This window comes from Mauremys reevesii, linkage group 12 (genome assembly GCF_016161935.1).
Source record: "Mauremys reevesii isolate NIE-2019 linkage group 12, ASM1616193v1, whole genome shotgun sequence".
NCBI classification, from domain to species: Eukaryota; Metazoa; Chordata; order Testudines; family Geoemydidae; genus Mauremys; species Mauremys reevesii.
In genome coordinates this window covers 35,598,966-35,615,951 of record NC_052634.1, presented here as the reverse complement: position 1 = coordinate 35,615,951, position 16,986 = coordinate 35,598,966, and the positions used below count along the sequence as shown (strand labels likewise).

At 50.7% G+C, this 16,986-nt stretch overlaps 2 non-coding genes across 2 annotated transcripts; both read left to right on the top strand.

Moving 5' to 3' along the window:
- Positions 1-14,332: 14,332 nt before the first annotated feature.
- TRNAQ-CUG lies at positions 14,333-14,404 on the top strand. The gene has a single exon. It is a non-coding gene; the product is annotated as a tRNA-Gln (tRNA).
- A 1,868-nt stretch (positions 14,405-16,272) lies between these two features.
- Positions 16,273-16,345, top strand: TRNAK-CUU. Its single transcript has one exon. It is a non-coding gene; the product is annotated as a tRNA-Lys (tRNA).
- The last annotated feature ends 641 nt before the right edge of the window (positions 16,346-16,986 follow it).

Here is a 16,986-nt window from a genome sequence, read left to right as displayed (position 1 = left end):
TCACCCAAGAGTTCTGAAAGAACTCAAATGTGAAGTTGCGGAACTATTAACTAAGGTTTGTAACCTGTCCTTTAAATCGGCTTCGGTACCCAATGACTGGAAGTTAGCTAATGTAACGCCAATATTTAAAAAGGGCTCTAGGGGTGATCCCGGCAATTACAGACCGGTAAGTCTAACGTCGGTCCCGGGCAAATTAGTTGAAACAATAGTAAAGAATAAAATTGTCAGACACATAGAAAAACATAAACTCTTGAGCAATAGTCAACATGGTTTCTGTAAAGGGAAATCGTGTCTTACTAATCTATTAGAGTTCTTTGAAGGGGTCAACAAACATGTGGACAAGGGGGATCCGGTGGACATAGTGTACTTAGATTTCCAGAAAGCCTTTGACAAGGTCCCTCACCAAAGGCTCTTACATAAATTAAGCTGTCATGGGATAAAAGGAAAGGTCCTTTCATGGATTGAGAACTGGTTAAAGGACAGGGAACAAAGGGTAGGAATTAATGGTAAATTCTCAGAATGGAGAGGGGTAACTAGTGGTGTTCCCCAAGGGTCAGTCCTAGGACCAATCCTATTCAATTTATTCATAAATGATCTGGAGAAAGGGTAAACAGTGAGGTGGCAAAGTTTGCAGATGATACTAAACTACTCAAGATAGTTAAGACCAAAGCAGATTGTGAAGAACTTCAAAAAGATCTCACAAAACTAAGTGATTGGGCAACAAAATGGCAAATGAAATTTAATGTGGATAAATGTAAAGTAATGCACATTGGAAAAAATAACCCCAACTATACATACAACATGATGGGGGCTAATTTAGCTACAACGAGACAGGAAAAAGATCTTGGAGTTATCGTGGATAGTTCTCTGAAGATGTCCACGCAGTGTGCAGAGGCGGTCAAAAAAAGCAAACAGGATGTTAGGAATCATTAAAAAGGGGATAGAGAATAAGACTGAGAATATATTATTGCCCTTATATAAATCCATGGTACGCCCACATCTTGAATACTGTGTACAGATGTGGTCTCCTCACCTCAAAAAAAGATATTCTAGTACTAGAAAAGGTTCAGAAAAGAGCAACTAAAATGATTAGGGGTTTAGAGAAGGTCCCATATGAGGAAAGATTAAAGAGGCTAGGACTCTTCAGTTTGGAAAAGAGAAGACTAAGGGGGGACATGATAGAGGTATATAAAATCATGAGTGATGTTGAGAAAGTGGATAAGGAAAAGTTATTTACTTATTCCCATAATACAAGAACTAGGGGTCACCAAATGAAATTAATAGGCAGCAGGTTTAAAATAAATAAAAGGAAGTTCTTCTTCACGCAGCGCACAGTCAACTTGTGGAACTCCTTACCTGAGGAGGTTGTGAGGGCTAGGACTATAACAATGTTTAAAAGGGGACTGGATAAATTCATGGTGGCTAAGTCCATAAATGGCTATTAGCCAGGATGGGTAAGGAATGGTGTCCCTAGCCTCTGTTCGTCAGAGGATGGAGATGGATGGCAGGAGAGAGATCATTTGATCATTGCCTGTTAGGTTCACTCCCTCAGGGGCACCTGGCATTGGCCACTGTCGGTAGACAGATACTGGGCTAGATGGACCTTTGGTCTGACCCGGTACGGCCTTTCTTATGTTCTTATGTTCTTACAGTGTCTAAAGTTTTGAGTTTAGCTAATTTTTTTTTAACAAGCCCTGCTAAGGTAAGTACATGCAAAATGTAGAGTCTGTTGTTTGACTGTACCATTTTAAATAATGAATGACAAAGCACAATACGGTAATAACAGTAATAATGATAATTACTCCAGCCAGGACAGGTGAGGCATTTTAGAACTCATTACTCAAAGAATTGAATTTAAGCATAAGACAGAAATAAAATTTTGAAATGCACAGACCAGTTAGAAAGCTAAAATACCAGCACTGTCATCCTGACCGAATGTGAAAGAATAAAATTACAGAGACTATGTGCACTTTGCGCATTTTGACAGGAAGTAAAAAGAAGTAATAACAGTAATTGAAGTGTCTATTGTGGGGTGAGTGTGTGGGGGGCGGCGGGGGAGAGACACACCCGCTGTCACTCCCAGCCCAGCGGCACTCACTAGTCCGAAGGCTCGTTCACACAGCAGCAGGGGCCAGCGGCTCCCACTCCTGACCCAGAGGCAGCAGCACAGACTCTTGTCCCCCCTGCTCAGCTCAGCAGAGACTGGGCAGAGGCAGGAGGGTGGGGCCACCCTGACATCAGCAAACTCCCCCCCCCGCCCCCCGCACAGCACACGGGAGGCTCCTGGGAGCAGCTTGGCAGGGGCAGCTCCAAGTGGGGGGGGAGGGGGCAGGGCTGCAGGAAGAGCTGCAGGGGCAGACAGCTGAAGAGAAGTGGGGGGAGGAGAGACAGGACACCCCTCAGCAAGGCCCCCCTGGACCGTCATGTCGTCTGCCCCCCACTAAGTCTGGTCCTGTCCAACTCTTCACAATGAGAACAGCGCTGGGCTCTCTGCCAGCGAGCTCTCCCTGCGCCCTGCTAGGGGCTCCATCCCCTGTGTCCGGCTGTGGCTAGTAGGGGTGATGGATCTGCTGGGAGAGACAAGGGGCTCTCGCTTCGTCCCCTCCCCCTGGTGTTTCCTGGCTGCTCTGAGCAGGGTGGGGGTGGGACTCCTGCCTGTGAGCCACCCAGAGCTTCCCTTTGATTGGCTCCTCTCCCCCGTGAGTGGTGGGGTTGTGAGTGGTGCAGTAGATACTGAGTGTTGGACTCTCGCTCTTTCAGGGGCCGGTGACCTTCGAGGAGGTGGCTGTGTATTTCACCAGGGAAGAGTGGGCTCTGCTGGACCCTGCTCAGAGAGCCCTCTACAGAGACGTCATGCAGGAGAACTATGAGACGGTGGTCTTGCTGGGTGAGGAGTCCTGTCCCCTGGGGTATTAGAAGCTGTGGGGGCTCTAAAAACCCTGAGTAGTGATAACTTTATACCTTTTTATTTGTCATACAAGTTTTGACAAGTTCCCTTGCCCTCCTTTTTTTGCCTTATCTCCCACCCATTAGAATAATTTTTGGACATTTGCCTTTTTGGTGCCAACAGTAATTTTAAAATTGCATTTAATGTATCCTTATAGGATACCTTAATAACTACATTAATCACTGTAGCTTTCATGCCTCCTGTAGAATTCTAAATTGAGTTAATAGGTGTGTGACTCATGCCTGGCTTGTGTGACAGTCAGGTGAGCTCCTCTTTTGATAGGAGAGTGTATAATGTTGCCATTCAGGACCCCACGGGTGAAGGGAGAACAGAGCTATGGGAGGGGAGGAGAAGGGAGGAGTAGATAATTCTGGGGTGCCAGGACATGGGGCGGGCGTGTGCAGGGTTAGAGCTAAGAAGCAGCAGGGAGGGAGGAGGTAGTGAGAGAGGAGGAGGGAACACAAGAAGCTCCCAAGGTGGCTGGAGGTGGTGCCGGCTGAGAGTAGTGGGAAGAAGGGGAGGGGAGTGTGGGGGAAGGGCACCCGGGAAGTGGGCTGGGTGGGTCAGTGGGAGGGAGGAGAGGTTTGGGGATCCAGAGCTCTGGGGGATCCCAGACCTTTAACCCCGAATCCCTACCCAAACCTTGTTGCTTTAGAGCCTCCACTCCAGTTTTCTTTCTGTTCAGTTTCACTTCATTATACACCCCCCCCCCAATATTATTATTATTATAACTCTTGACCTCCCTCTCCCGCTCATTACCCCCCTCCCCATATGACCTCCCCATCTCAATGCACAGTGACCCCGGCCTCCGACCCTGAGTCCTTGCTGCATCCTCCCTCCCACACCAGGGCCACCTCCCAGGCACCAATGGGCACTTGGCTGATGTTGTCACAGGGCGGTGGTGTAGCCTGGACAGTTTCTACACTTATAAGATTACAGGTTGGGGCACAACTTGCCCTTGTACAGGGCTACTCAGAGTTAATTGAGAAGATGGAATTTGGTGAAACGCAGAAACGTGATTTAATCCAGACAGTTATAACTGGAATCATAGGCCAGGCTCAATACACGTAACGATTCAACTAAGATCAGTACAGTAAAGAGGGTTTTGCCCTGTGCATACTTACAAGATACGGACACCATTGGAAAGAAAGATCGACGGGCAAGGGAGCCCATCAGAAGGGAGCCCTGCTTCAGTTTACACTGTCTCAGGGACCCGAAAAAATGAAAACCTGGTAACTAGGAGAGGTATTTTATCCACTTCCTTATGGTAATAGGATGGCTATATACCATATCTGCTCCTTTTCTCTGATTACAAGAATGTCAATAGCTGCCCCAACCCATACATGGCCTTTGGGAAGTCCATAAGCATCAAGCATTAATACTCATGATTTACATCACTTATTAATTAATAATTCCAATCTATGAATGTGCTGCAACCTAATTGCTAAAGCCCACCCCAAACTTCCTTCTTTTTGGAAGAATTAGAGGCTGTTGCTCCTGAATTTTAGTGTTTAATTCCCCAGCCTTCTCCACACACTGGGGAGTTTAATTCTCCCTCCCATTACACCTGAGTCACTAGATTTCCTAATTCCCCAAAATGTGCTTTTGCGATGCCACTGTTCTGGGGTAGCGAAGCCTTTGACCTGCCTCCATGGTCTGCTCAAGGAATGGCCTCTCGGGTATCAGGCCTCTAGCCAGCCCCTCTCTGTGGGTGGGGACCCACATGCCTCTCCTGTTTGACCAGGGTGTGAGGATTGCAGCTTGTCCTCCACTGTGTTCACTGGACTAACCTCCAGTTCCCGTGCTTTGCTTTCTCTCCAAGGGCTGTGAGCAGTGTGTGTGTGAGAGAGGCAGGAATTTTGGTGATGCCAATACACACCTCAGTTTCCCTCTGTGGTTGGTATTGCCATGATTATAAAGAGCAGGAGACATGAGGTGTTTTGTCACGGAACTGTCATGGGGTGATATGAATGGGTCATTAAGGACAGGCTGGGACCAACCTACATCAGTGGAATACCCGACAGAGACCAGGGAATAATTGTCACCTGTCCATGGGAGGATCTCAGCTTGGCTGAGTGAAGCATACATGGACTCATGATGTGCTTGGGAGCAGGAAGAACTGGGTTTGCAGATGCAGGGAGCTCTACCGGAGCGAAGATAAATGGACAGGCTCAGTGAAAGGAAACCAAACTGTTTTCTACAGCAGCCTGGCTCAAGGGCATTGGCCAGTATGGACTGTATCGTCGTCTTTGCTTCTCTGTGCTAATCTAAAGACGTTCAGTGCTGTATTTCAGTTGACTAATGAACCCTGCTATGTTTTAAAAGTCTGCCCAGTGTCACAGCACAAACTTGCTCTGTGCATTGACTGAGGAACAGTCTCTGAACAGGAGTGTAGTTCGGCTGGATCTGCTGGCAGAGCTCACAGGTTGAAATAGGAGTGTTGAAGCCAGAGGCTCAGTCTCAGATGCTGAAGCTACATGGCCTGTCCTTGTGGAAGAGTAGGAGCCCTTGGGGGTCTAGTGCACTCAAGGGGCACCTCCCAAGGACAGTTTAAAAGCCAGGGCATTGCACAGATCCTGTGGATCCATGACAGTGTCAGTGTGCCTTATGGGGAAAAGATACAAAGCAAGAAAAGCATCAAAATGTATATTTACCATCAGTCCTCTTGGGAATCCCCGATCATTCCAAAGTGTATTAAAAACCTTCTTTAAAAGCTTACGTCTGGGTTATCAGGTCATGGCAGTTTGTAGCCCAAAAAGGCCCTTCTCAGTCAGCTCAAACTCAACTGTTTCTCCCCAAAAAGTCTGTCATATTCAGTCTCCCGAAAGAGGTAAAATCAGTCACTGCCCCTTTCTGTGCTGGACAAAGCTTCAGAAGATGGAGTTCTGCATAACCAGCCTTGAGATCCAGCCTTAGTGACACCAGATTGCACAGGAAACCCATCCCCCCATCCCTCAGCCTCCCCGGTATCATCTGGCCCATCTCAGCACCACAGTCTGTGAAGTATTCGTGCTTTCAAGGGCTGGCTCAAAGATACAGATAACAGTCATAAGTAGGGCCAGTGTTTGCTGGCAGCGAAAACAGAGTAATTGACAAGCATGAGCAACATATAATCCTTTACAGCCGGAAAGTGCATTGGGGGGAGGGGACATGAGCAATATATAATCCTTTATGCCAGCTGTGGGGGGGAGGTGGGGCCCAGACACTGGGCATTGAGAGCCTAGAGCCGGCTGTGTGCTGGGGAGATGGGACATGAACCAGCTGTGTGCAGGGGAGAGGTGCTGTGGATGCCATCTGCGCTGCAGCACAATGAGGGTGCCCAGCGTCCCACTGCCAAGTGCCCCGTCTCCCAAGGGGAAGCTCCAGTGTTTTTTCTGAGCCCAGACTTGTATGAGGAGGGAAGAAATTGGCAGCAAGTCTCAAAAGCAGCCAGCCCCCAGCCTCTGCCCCGTGCCCTGGGGAGGAGTCAGGGGTCTCCAGGCAGAAATGTGGGGTTTGTGACCCTGCATCCCCAACCACCTTCTGTTCAGCTATTCTGGATACAAAGGGTGATTCCAGAAATGAAGAGTAATTTCAGGGGGAAATGCAGTAATAGCAGCAATTTCCGGAAAACACTGGCCCTAGTCATAACATTAAATACAATAGTCTCAAGTTCTATACCTGTGTTCATCAGATCTGTCCCTCTGCCTTCACATAGTTCACTCTGCTGGCGGGTTCCACCTCTTCCCCCATCTGTGTCTGTCTTGTCTAGTTAGACTGTTAATTCTTCAGGGCATGGGCCATCTTCTATTCTGGGTTTGTGCTGTGCCTAGCACAACAGGGGCCCACGGTTCATTGGCTCTTAGGCACTAAGGTCATGAATATGAGTTATAATAATAACTCTTCTGCCACTTTGAGCCAAGGAAGCCGGCCGTGGGGTGTTACGTCTTAAAAATGAGCTGGGGTTAAAACCCTGGAATATTCCTTGTGACAAGTATCTCACAAATTCCACTGACCTCCCTTGTTTTCTTTCCCTTCCCAGGGTTTCCAGTTTCCAAACCTGATGTGATCTCGCAGCTGGAATGAGGGGAACAGCCGTGGGTCTCAGACCTCTATGGCTCTGAAAAAAAGTGCTCCCGAGAGCCGTGTGCACAGGTGAGGAATTGGGTGAACCATCTCAACAACTGTCTGTGAATACAGGAAACCTTTGGGATGCCCTACAAAGACTCTCCAAGTTGTAAGTGCTCCAAGTTCAGAACTGTTCCCTGCAGATGTGGAATCATTAGGCAGATGTCACTCATGGCTTCCCTCCTATCCTGACTGACAATTGGCAGCAGGTCCCTCCCCAATCTCACCTTCCCCTGAGAGTTCTGGTGAGATGCAGACCCAGAACTGATCCCTTCCTCTCTCTGCTCTGGGGAAGGGTTTGGGGAAAATCAGCTCCTGATAGCTTTGATTTCTCCCGCACATATTTTGGTTTGTTCACACCTTTTTCCATTCCTCTCTCTGAGATTCCTTTTCTCTCCGGCGCAGGGAGTGACCTATGTCTGGATTCTCTCTGTCTCCCATCAGGCGGTGGGATGGCAAGTGAGAACGAGGAGACTCCCCAGCAGGAAGATGCTGAGCAAGTAGAACCACATGGGATGTTATCAGGAATATCCAAAGGAAATGTTTCCAGGAGTTGTGCACTCCCAGAAAGAACAAAAGCCTGTGAGACTAAGCACAGGCCAGAGGAAAACTTCAGTAGCCTCTCAGACCTTATTACACACGAGAGCATCAACTTGGAAGAGACACGCTACACATGCCATGAGTGTGGGAAACGCTTCAATGGGAGCTCAGACCTTCTCACACATCAGAGAATCCACAGGGGAGAGAGACCCTACATGTGCTCTGAGCGTGGGAACAGCTTCAATCGGAGCTCAAACCTTATCAGACATCAGACAATCCACATAGCAGAGACGCCCTACACATGCACTGAGTGTGGGAAGAGTTTTAAGCAGAGCTCTGCCCTGATCACACATCAGAGAATCCACACGGGGAGGTGCCCTACACATGCTCTGAGTGTGGGGAACGCTTCAGTTATAGCTCAGCCCTCATCTCTCATCAGAGAATCCACAGTGGAGAGACGTCCTACACGTGCTCTGAGTGCGGGAAAAGCTTCAATCGGAGCTCACACCTTGTTAGACATAAGAAAATCCACATATGAGAGAATTGTAAGAAATACCTTGATTCCGGCTGGACAAAGATTGTTTTTTAAAAAATCACAATTGCGAATTCCCACAGAGCGACCTTTGCACCATGTTCACTGTGGTCTCTCAGCTCCCCTAGATGAGTTGCCTGCTTCTGCCTTTTGCAGCTCCCTGTTCTTTATTCCCCATCACCATCCCAATCCCCCTGTTGTTCAATTGGTTAGGTCAGTATTTTTTCTAAAGGGCTGGGAAAACGAGTCCCTAGCAAATGGCTTGGAACTAAGCACGATACCCCTGCATTGGGCTTCCAAAGCAGTTGTGGCCCAGGCCCTGCAGGAGGTGACTCCTGAAGATATCGCCTTCCTAATCAGGTGCGTGTTGCCTATTATTTGGGAAATGCAATTCCTATCTAGGTAGAGATGGGGAAAATGGAAGTGATGTCTCTGTTCTGCTCACCCCTGGGAGATGCTGCAAATATGCAGAAAATGAAATCCGTGTTGAATGTGATATAGCTGCAGAAAGAGACCTGTTTTCAATAGAGACCTGACATTTGGTGTTTTACAAGGATTCTAAGCCGCACCTGAATTTAGTCCCTAATTTAAATCTGTGCGACCAGAATAAAGAAATGAAAGGGCATATTTGGGAGAGTTGTGCCTCACTATCGCTATTGATACGTTGTGTGGTTGGTGAAGAATTCTACACCAGAGACGTGTAAAATTACTCCAAGAAAGGTCAAAGATTTGACAAGAACTCAGGGAGAAACTGCAGATTTTGATTTTCACCCTAGAGATGGAAGCTATGGTGACCTGTGGCCCAGGTAAACTATTTTTAGAACGCTGTTCCCTAGTTAAGTGGCATTGGTCCCACTCGTAAAGGACGCCATGATTAAATTGGGAACAACTGTCTTTTACCATTTGGATCCAAAGTTTCATAAAGCACAGAGAGAAACAGCTGATTCCTTCCGAGCCATTCCATGCCTATGGGTCCCAATCTGGCTGACTTGCTGGACAAGAAGCACTTCCATGCTGGGCAAATGATGGTAGCCAATGAGGGAATGTATCAGATTCCAAGTTCAGACCGCAGGATACATGAATGCTGAGTCCTGACTCCGTGGTTTTGTCTCTTAGTTTTGCTATTAGGTCTTAAGCATTTGTATCACTTCTCCACCTCCTGCTACTTTGAAAGATTAGAAAGTGTGGAAATAGAGCACAGGTGGTTTTCTCATGATGCAACCTACCCACTAGCATGAGAGCTCTTCCACCCACACTTTTGGGAGAAGACCCAGGACGAAATGAACTCACAGAAATGGAAGGCTCCTAGGTTATTGTAGAATGTGATTTCACACAAAGCTCACTGGGTGGAAATGGGAATTAAGAGAAAACTGCCCTATAGGTTTATATTTTGTAATCTTTGAATAAGTTGTTACCAGCGACAATGAAATTAAACATGAAGTTAATTAGTGTAAAGTAAGAGGCTGATTATGTGATAACTTTCAGTGTTACAATATAATTCAGGTTTTCTTCTAGTTCTCTCCTGCCCTCCTACTATATCGGAAATGGTGGCTAATCTTTAAAAGTAAAACCTCACTCCAAAGGAATTAGAGTGGGGGAACATGGGAGAGAAATAGCATGTATGAAAATAGAGCCCCAGCGTAGATTGTAATTATTTCTATTTCAAATGGAATTTATTTTGATAAACTTTAAAATAATTTTTTTTCAAGAGGAATATTGCTTGAGTCAAGATGTGTAACCTTCTCCTGAGTTAGAGGGTAACAGCCACAGAGTTCCCCAGTTCACTTGTTTGCTAAACAAAGACACATCGGGCAGGAGAGGTCAGAATTTAAAGTGGTGATGGATGCAGGATGATTGATTTTTGCAACCAGTTATTTTTATGGGTGCTGAGGCCCCTTTTCCTTTTGAGGAGGCAGCTGTTAGATCCCAGCTGCTTAACCCTCAGGCCTGGCCATGGAAACGTCCCCGTAACTGGCCTTATGTGTCTTTCATGTTTGATACCTTTGGGGTTCGCACGTCCACACTACATGCGGTTTACAACAGCAGATACTTTGAGAAAACTGCCGGGCTCAGTCGGGCTGTTCCAAACTGACGTTGGCCCAAACTCTGCCTCACTTCGTCTAGAGTGGGTCATGTGATGAAGTCTCCATGGCAACTAATGGCCAGGCCCTTCCCCCCTGCAAGGGGATGCTAAAGGTGCAGGAGAACAAAGAGATCAGGTGACCTCCTGGCCTGGGAAGGAGACAAAGCCCAGAGAGGAGGGGCTGGAGGGGGGTTGGCAGTTTTCTGGCTGGGAAATGGAGGGGAGCCCCCATGGGGCTTGGGCCTCCCAACGGGGCTGTGGCCTCCCTGGGGCCCCAGATGGACCTAACTAAAGGGTGTCCTGTTGTCTGTACCGGCAAGACCTGTTTTGGACTGTGTTCCTGTCATATAAATAAACCTCTGTGTTACTGGCTGGCTGAGAGTCACGTTTGACTGCGCAGTGGGGGGGCAGGACCCTGTGGCTTCCCCAGGACCCCACCTGGGCGGACTCGCTGTGGGAAGCGCACGGAGGGGCAGAGGATGCTGAATGCTCCTAGGAGAGACCCAGGAGGTGAAGCCGTGAGAGCTTCTTGCCCTGGAGACAGGCTGCTCCAAGGGAGAGGAGGCTCCCCAAAGTCCTGCCTGGCTTCGTGGGGAGCAGTTCCAGAGCATCGCCCGGGGACTCTGTGACACCCCTCACTCCCGACCCACAGCCCCTGCTATCCAGTCCTGACCTCCAGACTCACACCTCTGCTGGTGCTGCTCACTCCCGACCCGCAGCCCCCTGCGCTCCCTCCAGCTCTGACGGTACCCCTCACTCCCGACCCGCAGCCCCTGCCATCCCAGTCCTGACCTCCAGACTCACAGCTCTGTTGGTGCCCCTCACTCCCGACCTGCAGCCCCCTGCGCTCCCTCCAGCTCTGACGGTACCCCTCACTCCCGACCCGCAGCCCCTGCCATTCCAGTCCTGACCTCCAGACTCACAGCTCTGCTGGTGCCCCTCACTCCTGACCCACAGCCCCTGCTATCCCAGTCCTGACCTGCAGACTCACAGCTCTGCTGGTGCCCCTCACTCCCGACCCGCAGCCCCTGCCATCCCAGTCCTGACCTCCAGACTCACAGCTCTGCTGGTGCTCCTCACTCCCGACCCGCAGCCCCTGCTATCCCAGTCCTGACCTCCAGACTCACAGCTCTGCTGGTGCCCCTCACTCCCAACCCGCAGCCCCCTGCGCTCCCTCCAGCTCTGACGGTGCCCCTCACTCCCGACCCGCAGCCCCTGCCATCCCAGTCCTGACCTCCAGACTCACAGCTCTGCTGGTGCCCCTCACTCCCGACCCGCAGCCCCTGCTATCCCAGTCCTGACCTCCAGACTCACAGCTCTGTTGGTGCCCCTCACTCCCGACCCGCAGCCCCCTGCGCTCCCTCCAGCCTTGACGGTGCCCCTCACTCCCGACCCGCAGCCCCTGCCATTCCAGTCCTGACCTCCAGACTCACAGCTCTGCTGGTGCCCCTCACTCCTGACCCACAGCCCCTGCTATCCCAGTCCTGACCTGCAGACTCACAGCTCTGCTGGTGCCCCTCACTCCCGACCCGCAGCCCCTGCTATCCCAGTCCTGACCTGCAGACTCACAGCTCTGCTGGTGCCCCTCACTCCCGACCCGCAGCCCCTGCCATCCCAGTCCTGACCTGCAGACTCACAGCTCTGCTGGTGCAACTCACTCCCGACCCGCAGCCCCTGCCATCCCAGTCCTGACCTCCAGACTCACAGCTCTGCTGGTGCTCCTCACTCCCGACCCGCAGCCCCTGCTATCCCAGTCCTGACCTCCAGACTCACAGCTCTGCTGGTGCCCCTCACTCCCGACCCGCAGCCCCTGCCATTCCAGTCCTGACCTCCAGACTCACAGCTCTGCTGGTGCCCCTCACTCCCGACCCGCAGCCCCTGCTGTCCCAGTCCTGACCTCCAGACTTACAGCTCTGCCGGTGCCCCTCACTCCCGACCCGCAGCCCCCTGCGCTCCCTCCAGCTCTGATGGTGCCCCTCACTCCCGACCCGCAGCCCCTGCCATCCCATTCCTGACCTCCTGTGACGTTATGAATGTAATATAATATTTCATTGAAAGATGACAGGGCCAGAAAGCGTTAATTAACTCACCTCACCCACTGACCTGACCCATGGGTGAACCTTAAGGACTGGTTAGGAAGATCTGTAAATGAACAGAGCTTTGAAATGCAAGTCTGCACTGTTAGAGGTAGAAGGGGAGATGTTTGCTCAGGGCTTGTGATGTCAGCAAACAAGTCTTGTCTATTGCTGTAGTTTTAATTCAAAGATCAGAAAAGGAATATTAATATTTATGATACTTGAGTGAAATAGCATTATTGTCTCTGTGTCTCTTTGAAGGTTGTACTAACCTGTATCTGAACTGTTTAATGGGTAAATTACCCTGTGCTAATTGCCAGGATGTTTGGGAGAAGGAGTTAAACCTATAGTTTTCTCAGGCTGAAAGGCTGCTGGAACTATATAAGAAGCCTGGGACATGATCCTGCTTCATCTCAGAACTGCTTTGGGTTTCAAGAGACGGAAACCTTAAGCCATAAGGATTGAGATCCCAAGTCACTGACTGGAGTCACCCTGAATATGGACATTGGACTATAATCTATGGACTATTTCTAAAAGGACTTTTGGCAACTACAAGCTCATCTGTGCTATGCATCTGAACCTCAAGAATTGAATTCAAGTCTGTCTGTATATTGATCTTTTAACCAACACTCTCTCTCTTTTCTTTTTTAATAAATTTTAGCTTAGTTAATAAGAATTGGCTGTAGCGTGTATTTTGGGTAAGATCTAAGTTATAATTGGACCTGGGTATGTGGCTGATCCTTTGGGATTGGAAGAACCTTTTCTTTTATATGATGAGATCAGATTTTCAGGAATCATCATCATATCTGATGTGTGTGTCTGGACGGAGGCCGGAGGCTGGGAACTGCGTTGTTTGGACTTCTGAGTAACCAGTGAGGTGCTACAGAAGCTGTGTTGTGCTGGTTGGTAAATCTAAGTACTGGAATAACCACCAATGTTTGGGGTTTGTCTGCCCCATTTTGTTTGCAGTTCACCCTGATTGAGTGACCTCAGCTGGCTCCCACAGGCAGCACCGTCACACTGCTCCTTTCTAGTCACACTTTCTACACATCTAACATTAGTGTATAATGTAATACAGATCTATCCCAACACCTGCCGGAGGTCTTCTGGTAAGGCGGATTCGGTGGCATGCCTGCGGGAGGTCCTCTGGTAAGGCAGATTCGGCAGCATGCCTGCGGGAGGTCCTCTGGTAACACGGATTCGGTGGCATGCCTGCAGGAGGTTCTCTGGTAAGGCGGATTCGGCAGCATGCCTGCGGGAGGTCTGCCGATCCTGTGCCTTCAGCGTACCACCACCGAATTGCTGCTGCAGCCGGGGCACTGGCGGAGCTCCCACAGACATGCCGCCTAATCCGCATTACCAGGGGACCTCCTGCAGGCAGCCTGACTGCCACCCTCACAGCGACCAGCAGGCCACCCCCCGCCGCTTGCTGCGCTGGTGCCTGGAGCCGCCCCGTCCCTGGCCCAGGGCAGAGGATATTGGAAGCTGAACATCCAGAGCTTGCAAGATAAAGGAGCAGGGGGGCAAGGCCTGGCGGTGTTGGCAGAACGGGAAAGCATCAGAGGGTTCTGTGGTTACCGGGGGGATTGGTGGGAGTCGGTGAGGGAGGAGTTGGCGGCTTTGTTCTGGCAGTCGTGCAAACACCACATTAAAGAAACCAACAGTGCCAAGTCCTGCAGTGTCGCCTGTGGGATTTCCACAAGAGCATCCAGGCAGGGGAGCCAGTCAGCATGTGACTGTAGAACAGGATCAAGCGACAGCTGCCCGAGTTCCAGGAGATGAGGCTGCAGTTGGCTGATATGAGCGGGAGCACCGAGTGAAGGGAGGAGCAGCCTCCCCTGACATTTTTGCAGCCTGCAGGGAATGGAGACAAAGCAGGGGGATGCAGGGACTCAGGGCAGGACCCACGGATCCGGTAGTTCAGGACCACAGTCGCTGGAGGAGGAGAGAGAGTCCTGCGACAGGAAGCCGCTGGTGGGAAGCAATAAGTGCAGAGTGCAAACCAGCCAGCTGAGAGTCACAGGGGTCTAGAAAGCAAAACAGCAGCAGGTCCCATGGTGTAATGGGCAGCACTCAGGACTCTGAATCCTGGAATCTGAGTTCAAATCTCAGTGGGGCCTCTGCCAGGTAGGGTGGTTTGCTGTAAAGCCTTGGAGCCCAATGTGCTCGGTTACCCTCTCCCTGGCTGAACTAGAGTGGATGTTTTGTTTCTCCTCCTCCTGGGTCACTGGTGCCCATTGGAGATGGGTCTCTGGTCCAGCTGGGCCGCTAGAGGGTGGGGTCCTAGAACTTAACCGTCTGGCTAGAGATTCCTGCGGGTTGACCTGATGGTTGGGTTTTTTTCTGCTTCACCTGATGCCCACAACTTTGGTCCCTGTAGCTGCAGCTCTTCCTCTTGCCCACATGGCATTTAAAGGAAGCAGGGCCAGGGCCAGGCTTCCCAGGCTGGAGCCCAGCACCTCTCCTCCTCTGGGCACCTGGAGCAGAGGCGGCTGGTGCTGATGGCTCCAAGGGAAGGCTTAAAAGCCACAGAGCAACTGAGGTCAGGGCCAGAGGAGGGCAGGACCATGCCTATGTGTGACCTTCAGATGGGCACAAAAACACCCAGCCAGCCTGCTCCCTGCCATGCCAAACACCCACTGAAGGCCACCCACAGAGGAGCATGCGGGGCGGCTGCTGTCGCTCTGTGGCCAACACCAGAAGACGGTAGGAAAGCAGGGCCAGCCCCCCTGGGGGGGCCTCTGACCGTTCCCACTCCAGGTGCTCACTTTGGCAGTGGGGCAGGAGATTTTACCCCAAGAGGCTTTTCCCCAGCTGGCGAGAAGCAGAGAAAGACCCAGGCTCCAAAGACGCTGTGTAGCAACCCCCCTCCAGCACAGGGACAGGCGCACACGCTAGCCCGGGCAGCCGCCCATTTTCTTTGGCAAGTCAGGAAGGGCAAAGCCGAGACTGGAAGCACCTGGGGCTCATGCCCCAGCCTTTGTGACGCCCACCCCCCAACTCCTTCCCGGGGCTCTAGCTGAAGCCAGAGCATTGGCCTGAGCGGCCAAGAAGAGGTTCCAGCCCTGAAGGGAGCAGGACTTTCAGCACAAAGTGAGCACAACCACGAGGGGACTCAAATCCTGAATCATCCGATCCACAGGGAGATGCCTTATCCTTTAGGCCACATGATGAGGGGGTCTAAGCTCTTCTTTGGAAAAGCCGGACACTGTGTTTCTCGGGTCATCTACTGAGCGGGGCTGAGACTCTCTGGGCACAAGAAGTCGAGTTCCCAGCGAGACGTGAGACTTAATTCTATTGGGCCAGGTGCAGGGCTTTGGCAGGGAGGCTCAGGCATGGGGGATTGGGGTGCAGCGGACAGGCCGGCTGTCTAGGTGCTTAGATTTAGTCTCACTGAGGAGGAGGAGGGGGAACCCTGCTGACAGGCAGTGGCTGTGCAGAAAAAGAGGAGGGGTTCCTGGGACTTTTTTTGCCTCTCGTTTGCCTGCCTGCTTGCTCTTGTGCTGAACGGTGAAGGAAAAGGATAAATGGACACAAATCAGATATTAGGAATGGCAATATACAAAAACCTGTAGGAGAACACTTCAACCTCCCTGGCCACACAATAGCAGATCTTAAGGAGGCCATCCTGCAGCAAAAAAACTTCAGGACCAGACTTCAAAGAGAAACTGCTGAGCTCCAGTTCATCTGCAAATTTGACACCATCAGCTCAGGATTAAACAAAGACTGTGAATGGCTTGCCAATTACAGAACCAGTTTCTCCTCCCTTGGTTTTCACACCTCAACTGCTAGAACAGGGCCTCATCCTCCCTGATTGAACTAACCTCGTTATCTCTAGCTTGCTTCTTGCTTGCATATATAAACCTGCCCCTGGAAATTTCCACCACTTGCATCCGAAGAAATGGGTATTCACCCACGAAAGCTCATGCTGCAAAACGTCTGCCACAGGATTCTTTATTGCTTTAACGGTGAAGCTATTTCTCAACAAGCCCAGGTAGCTCAGTTGGTTGAGCATCAGGCTCTTAATCTGAGGGTCCAGGGTTCAAGCCCCTGTCTGGGTGCTCAGCTTTTAAGTTGCCTTATGTGCCAGGACCCATATGCTGTTCACAGCCACACAGGGATTCCCAGAAGCTGTAGCCATTTCCTGGAAAGGTTCCTTTCCTTAGCAATCAGGAGAGAGGCCACATCGGCAGATGCAGAAAGCGCAGCCTCTGGCTGCCAGGAAGTGCTGTGGGGCCAGGTGCTGAGAAAGCCCAGAGGGGGAGCAGCAGAGATGGGGGAAGGAAGAGAGAGAAGCAGTGAGGACAGAGTACAAGTGTAAGGAGAGTCTAATCTGGCTTATACACGACCCCAGTGGAATTGGCCAGCGGAAGGATCTGAGTCCCCACCCCCTTACCCAGAGGCTGCCTGACCTCAAGGACTCTCTTTCTACTCTCATGTATGGCAGAGACCTTGTATCCCTAACAAGGCTGGGCCCAGGATTCCTAGGGGGCTTGACCTCCAATCTTGCCATGATCACTTGAACGGGGGCTACAGTGTCCTCACTCTGGGGTACTCGCTCCGCTCTGGGCAATTCCCTGACCCACTCCTCATTGCATGTGCTTCAAGCGAACACCATTTATTACCCAGCAATCAATGTAAAACACAAGGAAAGATGGGAAAGGAAAACACGTCACCCTGTTCTGTGGCGCAGGGAGATCAC